Source organism: Vombatus ursinus, unplaced genomic scaffold (genome assembly GCF_900497805.2).
Source record: "Vombatus ursinus unplaced genomic scaffold, bare-nosed wombat genome assembly UNPS02014770.1, whole genome shotgun sequence".
NCBI classification, from domain to species: Eukaryota; Metazoa; Chordata; class Mammalia; order Diprotodontia; family Vombatidae; genus Vombatus; species Vombatus ursinus.
In genome coordinates, this window is record NW_020954548.1 from 31,979,037 (window position 1) to 31,986,741 (window position 7,705).

The 7,705-nt window shown below is 48.3% G+C and overlaps 1 long non-coding RNA gene across 1 annotated transcript; it reads right to left on the bottom strand.

Annotated features, from left to right (window-relative positions):
• Positions 1-388: 388 nt before the first annotated feature.
• LOC114043675 lies at positions 389-4,979 on the bottom strand. The gene is made up of 3 exons (XR_003569140.1): positions 4,815-4,979; positions 3,677-3,721; positions 389-416 (listed from the first exon to the last, which is right to left on the bottom strand). It is a non-coding gene; the product is annotated as an uncharacterized LOC114043675 (long non-coding RNA).
• Positions 4,980-7,705: the final 2,726 nt, after the last annotated feature.

Genomic DNA, 7,705 nt, shown 5'->3' on the forward strand with positions numbered 1-7,705 from the left:
ACTTCCTAAAAAATGTTTTCAGGGGCAGCTAGGCGGCGCAGTGGATAGAGCACCAGCCCTGGATTCAAGAAGACCTAAGTTCAAGTCTTGCCTCAGACACATAACACTTACTAGCTGTGTGACCCTGGGCAAGTCACTTAACCCCCATTGCCCAATGAAAAAAAAAGTAAAAAAAAATGTTTTCACTTTATTTTTAGAATGCTTCAATCTGTATTCAAACCATATCAGTTCTTTGTCTGGAGGCAGATAATATGCTTCATCATGAGTCCTTTGGTATTGTCTTGGATCATTGCATTGCTGAGAATAGCTAAGTCATTCACAGTTCTTCATCAAATTATACTGCTGTCACTGTATATGACGTTCTTCTGGTTCTGTTCACTTCATTATGCATCGGTTCATGTAAGTCTTATAAAGGGCTTTAAAAACCAAACAGAAGAGTTTCTATTTTATCCTGGAGGTAGTAGAGAGACACTAGCATTTATTGCTATCCAAGTTCTCTGGCTGTAGTGGGGCAGAGCCCTGGATTGGAAACTGTCTTATTGAGCCAAGGAAAAGTCTTAGATCTAGCTCTGGAAGGTGGTCATAAGAGGCACAGAAATTCCCTATGCTTTTCCCTCCCTCCTGTGTCCCTCATGTAACAGGACATGAAGATTTTCAGTACCAGCAATGCCAAGATTGCTAGCAGCAGGGGCCTCCATTTCCCTTCCCTACCTCCTTTCTTCCTTCTCAGTGTTTCTAGTACTATCCTCAGGTTTCCTAGAGTTTCAGGGTAATATGCAAAGCCAAGTGCTAATCACTTGGGAAGGGGATTGACTCCTAAAGGTTCCTTAGCTGGGGTCCATGATTTTGTTCTTTTAATATATATTGTTCTTTTAATATGTATTTCAATATAATTGGTTTACTTTGTACTTATATATTTTATTTTCTGCATTTAAAAAAATTATTCTGAGAAGGGTTTCTTTAGACTGCCAAAGGGGACCGTGATATTAAAAAAAAGTTGAGAACCCCTCAGTCTAGAGACCCTGAGCTGTTTCCCTGATGAAAGTAGAAGTCCACTCCCAGGTCATGCTTAAAGACTGGAGTGACTGGAAATGAAGGGGGCCCACCAGAGAGGGAAGGGAAGTTTTCTCAACTATACTTTATATGTTCTTTGTTTTCTATAACAACACACACCCAGAACCACTGCTGGGCCGAAAGGGTTGGGGCTCTCTCCACCTCCCATTTAGGGGCCTCTTTCAGCTCTGGGCTCGTACTCAGGCCAGGTTAGGGACTGGGAGAGCCTACCCTCCAAATAGATAGGTCATGCCCTTTTATTTAATTCTCTGGCTCTTAATACCCTGATCCTGGAACCCCAGGGAAAAATCATTTAAAGATGAGGTTTGGCTCATGTCTAAGGTCTCCCCAAAAGGGAGGAATAAGAAAGGTATTCTATGTACAATGAAAATCAAATCAAATCTAGGACAGCTATCAATTTCCTCTATACAAAAGAAAAGTTAAACACAAAAGACTCACACAAGCAAGAGTAAAAACACATAACTGTTGTCATGTCCTTCTTAGAGCATAGTACTGAAGGTAATCTCTGAACAGGAAGCATTGTGTGGCCTGCTTAACTGGCATTTCACCTTCCCTGTGGCCCTTCGCTGTCCAAACCAATCCCTCCAAAGCCTTCCCGTAAGCCAGGCCAGCTTGGACTGCTTTTCCTGCTGTCCATCATCTTCTCCAAGAGACACTGAAATAATTCTGGAGGGCCTCCTGCAGAAGTTCAGCCAATATCAACGGAAGACTCAGGAGCTTCCAACTTTTTACACACACACAGATTACCTACAATGCTAGAAACGTCCATTTCAAGATTGCTGTTGAGTCACCCATATTCAGGAAAGGGACATTAAGCAGACCCGACAGCTAGGGCTTTGAGATCAATTCTTAGGCTCCCTTAAGCCAGCACAGGCTTTGGCCATCATGCTTGAGGCTGACATGCTGCCACTGTGGGAAAAGGGCAGCTCCTTCCCCATACCTCATGGGAAGGTCAGGGAGATAGATACTCTGAGTTCTGAGAGCTAGAGGATGTGTTCATTCTTTAGTGGACAATGAGGCGCTCTTCCAGATTAATTGGCCAATTTTCTTGGACCAAAGACATCTTTTACTTCCAAAGACCAAGGGCCTATTTAGGAAATTGCTTCACCATGCCAAAAAACAAATCTTTCAGCATTCAGCCCCAAGTATTGAGAGGCCAGGGCAACTTAGCACAAGCTCTATGAAGTGGTCCCCAAAGGTCTAACCTGTGTTACATATGTAATAAGCTTGTTCAGTGTCCCAAGACTTGTTTGCTTGGTGTGTAAGCAGGTTAAATGAGGACAATGTGAAAGCAGGAAATTGAGCCAGATACTGATGATCCCTGGGAAATTATTGGGTAGAAACCCAAACTAAAGACTATTATTGAGAAGCCCCCAAGGCTGAACCTGAGTGAGCCCAGAGATACAGTTTGGGGACACAGGTTACACCTGTCAGATAGAAATAAACTATTCAGGTGTACTTCCAGCATTCCATCTCCAAGTGCCTGGGAATAGGGAGGGGGTTGTTAAGAAGGAAGACATATATATGAACAGGACATTCTAGGATAAGGCTCAACCAAAGATTCAGGGTCTTCCATGTTCTTTTTTTTTTTCTTCCATGTTCTTAAGATGAAAGCAATCCAAGATACACAAGGATTAGGTTCCCTAGAAAGCCAGGGCTTTCACTGGGGTCTTACAAGGGGATGTCAGGTCATCAGCTCATAAATTGCCACCCAAGGTGCTGCTCCCAAGGCAGAACTAAGGACTTTGAAGGTACCCACCCCATATCCCAGGACTAGGCTAATTCCACTGCCAGAGAGTCCAATAAAGAGACTCCCATGTTCTGGGATAAGGGTGAAAGGAACCAAGACTATTTGGCCCCAAGGCCATCCTGAGGCGCTGGCCTGCTCCTCCAAGTAGGGAATAGTACACAGGCCTAATTTTCCCAGCCCCCACTCTACCAGCCGCTGCAGATGGGCCTAGCCACTGGAAGATTAGAGAAAGCTTCACAGCCACTAGGAATTAAAACCTATTGATTTTCCCCATTAGCTCAAGAACTTCCATCAGAGAGATGCATTAGAAAAAAAAGAAAGACCCAGAATCATCAATAATTAAAATCTAAACATGACAACCCAAGGGAGGGCAAGGGTGTTGGGGCGGGAGAGTCAAAGCTCTGAGAGGCCTGGGATACCCCACTCCTCCCACTCCAGGGAACCCTGGAAGTGACCCCCTTTGGTTCCTCCCTTCTGTGAGGGACCTGAACCCACGAGGATCCAGATAGTCATCCTATATCATAGAATGAAGAAATCATCTGGTCATTTTACAGAGGAAGAAACTAAGGCCCAGAATGGAAAAGTGTTTTTTTCCAAGATCAGGCAAGGAATAAAATGGCAGAGCCAAACTAGAACCCATGGCAGAGGAGGGGAAAACACAACACTTAAGAGTGAGAGGATGGGGCAGCTAGGTGGTGCAGTGGATAAAGCACTGGCCCTGGATTCAGGAGGACCTGAGTTCAAATCGGCCTCAGACACATAACACTTACTAGCTGTGTGACCCTGGGCAAGTCACTTAACCCCATTGCCTAGCCAAAAAAAAAAAAAAAGAGTGAGAGGACCTGGACTCACCTGCTGGATTCAGCCTTCTCAATTCAACCAAAACGTCTTATTCACCTATACATAAGACACAATACCAGATGCCAGACTAAGGAACACAGAGATAAAAGTGTGAGAGTCTCTGGTCCTTAAACAGGCACTCTTTGAATTGAATTCATAATGCTCAGTGACCCGAGCAAATCGGTATTCCCTCTCCCCATAAGCCCCGTAAGCCTCATTTTTCTCATCTGTAAAATGAGAATGAAATTCATTTTATCTATGACGCGTAAGTGTCTTGGACTATAAGCTGAAAATCTAGATGTAACTGTGAGATATTATTATTATTGCTATTGCTATATTAAATAATAATAGTTCCCAGTCCACTGCCTCTTTTATCTTCTTTTTTTTCCCCAACCTTCCTCTCTCTCCTGGTCTGCCAGACCCAAAGTGTCCCACTTCTGAAAGTTAAAGGGGCTAAATCAGCTGACTCCCTTTGCCCGCTCTGAAATTCTATATTCTATGACTACGCCAGCCAGGCATTACACATCAGGGGTGTCAGGTCATGCTCCTCTGCCACGGGGACCCTCAGAATTGAGGCAAGGCTTCTTGAAGTCTTGAAAGTGGCTAATCCACAGCCAGCCCCTCCCCCCCTTTCCTTTTTGTCATCGCCCCCCCCATCTGCCAAAATCACGCTTTGTCTCTTGGCCAAAGGGAGAGGGAATTGAGCAAGTGAGCTGAAGGCAGGGCCTCCTTGATGTAAACAGGGACTTCAAGTTCAAAGAACATAAAAAGAACAACACCCCAATACTTCTCAGATATAGACAGCCCAAGGAACTGGGACTCATTATCCCAGATCTGATGCCCAATTCCCTTGCCTCTGTCCCCCAGACTGAAGCTGCTTCTTGGTGGCTTCTTCAGCCCAATCCCTATTCCCAGCATGGGCCTGAAATCCTCTGGCCCAGCCTGTCCTCCCCACACAGGGTCACCCTCTATCTGGTCCTGCACCAGCAAGACTCCTCCGGCCAACCTGGTGGGGATGGTGGCGGCCTAGGGAACACACAGGCTCCTCTTTGGTTTCTAAAATTTACAAGTGTCCAAGGTTTGAGGAGAGAAAGTACAGACAGAAATAGCCCAAGAATCACAGCAGGAGAGGAACACAGGAGCCAGGTACCTTCAGCTTGACAATCGATGCTTCTCCCACACACTGGAAGTGGGCTCAAGTAGTGAATGAGGCTGCCTTCCAGACCTTTGGCACTGTTCTTTGGGGATGGGGTTTGCAGAAGCCCCTCCGCCCACAAGGCTCATAACCATCTGGCCTTCAGGGAGGAAAAGAGCCTCGTGGAGGTCCCCCTCGCCCCAAATACACACCAAAACACTCCCCAAAACAGCGTATCCCCCATCCATCCCGATCCCTGCTCAGCCTCTCCCGCAATGCCCTCCCCCTAACTGAAGCAGCCTCTTTCCTTAGAGAAGTGAAAGCCATCCTTCAGAGCTGACCCTTGGCCCAGATTGGAACAGGACTGCAGTGGACCTACTAGATCAGGCCCTTCCCCACCCCTCTTGCCTCTATTACCCTCCTTTTTTCTCCTCCCTCCTTCCTCCTCCCCCAGCCGGGCTGGGCCTGGTTGGTTGAAGAGAAGGTGTCACCTGAGAGGTAGGAGGCCTGTCCCTGTTTCCTCTCTACCCCTCCCCAGAATGAGACAGCAGTGAGTCGGGGAAGGGGACTTCCCCTAGGCTCCTCCTCTCCACATCTCTAGGCTCCAAGCTGGACTTGGGAGGTCCAGCTGGCCCACCCTCCCCGGTTCTCTGACCACACCCTTATTCCTTCCTTCCAGAGGCATTCACTTTCCCAAAGCTCCCCAAGGCCTCCTGGCCTTCCTGCTCATCTTCCCTCCCCTGATTCCTGTGGTAGGGGAGGAAGTATCTTTCCTGGAACCTGGAAATAAGTAGTTCTGGGCCACTGACACAAAGTTACAGTATAACCAGCTCTAGTGGACAGTGCCAAGGCATGCGTCACCCTGAAGAGGTCTCCTCAGTCCTGATCCTACAACCCCACTTGAATACCAAGCCAGACCTGATCCTCCAAGCTAGAACACAGATTGGTCACCTTGGAACCCCTTGGAAAGGCTCTATCCTTTCCACCCCAAAGGGAGGCCACACACACATTCCCTTCCCAACTCTCACACTGAGATGATATTGTCCAGAAAAAAACACTACAACCCAAATACTACTCCTCCCAAAACATCTTTGGAGCTTACAGAAGCTCAGCAGCAGGAGAACAGCTTTACCCAGTGTCATTTCCATAAGAACAATCAATGTGCTGCCCTTCCCAGAAGAGGATCCCTTTCCTGACCTTCCTTTGGGCTCTGAGCCTTGTCACCAGTTATGGGAAAAAGACTTGGGGGCAGGCTGCAAGGAACCCTCAACATTCTCATCTAGTGCCTATGACCAACGGAATGTATTTGTGATAGTTAGAGTTCAAGGGTTAGAGGTCAGTGTGGGGCTGGAATTAGGGAGTCACTTTGTGGCCAGGGCTTAGACTGTATGTATGACCAGGGTTAGGGCCCAGTCTGTGGTTGGGTTTGAGGAGGCCACCAGCCTGTGGCCAGGGTCACTGTTCAGTCTAAAATAGGAGTTGAAAGTCAGTCTGTTTCAAGAGTGAGGGTTCAGTCTGGGACTAGAGCTGAATGGGGAGTTAGGGATGGAATGGTGAAATGGTAAATCTGTGATAAGGTTTAGGGCAGACTTAGCTAGATTTATTGTTCTGTTCTGTCTGACTCTCCATGACCTCATGGGGTTTTCTTGGTAAAGATACTGGAGTGGTCTGCCATTTCCCTCTCTAGTTCACTTTGCAGATGAGGAAACTGAGGCGAACAGGGTTAAGTGACTTGCCCAGAGTCACAGTTAATAAGTGTCTGAGACCAGATTTGAACTCAGGTCTTCTTGACCCCAGACCCAACACATTATCCACTGTGTCACCTAACTGCCCTTAGCCAGAGATGCTCATAAGCCAAAGGCAGGTTAACGGACCCACAAGGTAATGAAACCTATGACCTCAACCTTGAAAGCACTGCTTTCACTAACCCCTGAGCTATCATAGTAAGGATATGTAAACTGTTCAGTGGCATAGGGGTGGGGTGGATGGACTCAAGCAGTCCCCAGTCCCCAGCACAATCTGTTTGGAGAGGAGGGTGGGTCATGTACTGGAGAATTTTTCTGAATGTCCTTCTCAGTGTGGGGAAGGGGCAGGTTGGTTGACTCGTCCTGGGCCCCAAGCCAGCTCTGCAGGCTTCCCCCCATTTGTCCCGGTTCTCAATGCAGATGGGCAGAAACATAGTACAGCATCTCCAGGGCTCTGGTGAAGAAGGAGTTAACCTCCTTGCCTCTCAGCGTGAATCTCGAGCTATTAATACACACACAGTCAGTCGCTGATCTGTCAGAGTCAGAGAGAGTGAGAGTGAGGAGCCGCTGGTCTGGTCTCATCAGAGCCCAGCCAGACTGACAAGGGGGAAGCAGGGCTCGGGGGGGGGGGCCAGAACTTTCCTCCACGAGGAAGCACCAGAGATTACCTCAGAGTAGCCAAGGACTCCTCTGCCACACTAGGGGTGGGGTAGCTGGGGTATAGGGTTGATCAGCTAGCTCCCAGATATCAGTCACTCCTCTGGCTCCCCTGAGCTGCAGCCAGCAGGAAAGAGCAAACTTTCCCAGGTGCCACTCCTGCTAGTTGGCCCCCCGTGGGAATCCCCGAGCTTGCCCTCCCATCCCTGACCCTCTGGAAAGACTAGGGACCGGGCTTGATTTTCAGCTGCTGAGGTCAGGGGGCACAAGGTGTGTGTGTGGCCCTGCTCAGGGCAAAAATAGAACCTCAGAGGACTGCAGACCCTGAGCTTGGGTCAGGGGACCTGCTGGGAGGACAGCTGGATTCTACCATCTCCTGCTTCTTAACTTGGGGTCGCCGAGAAGGCAGGGCCCCAGCCCAGGGACATCCTAGATCCGAGTCTGGCAGCTGGGCCCCTGGGGGAGGGCATCGTGAGTGGCCAGGGGGAGCCCCAGGCTCTTCCA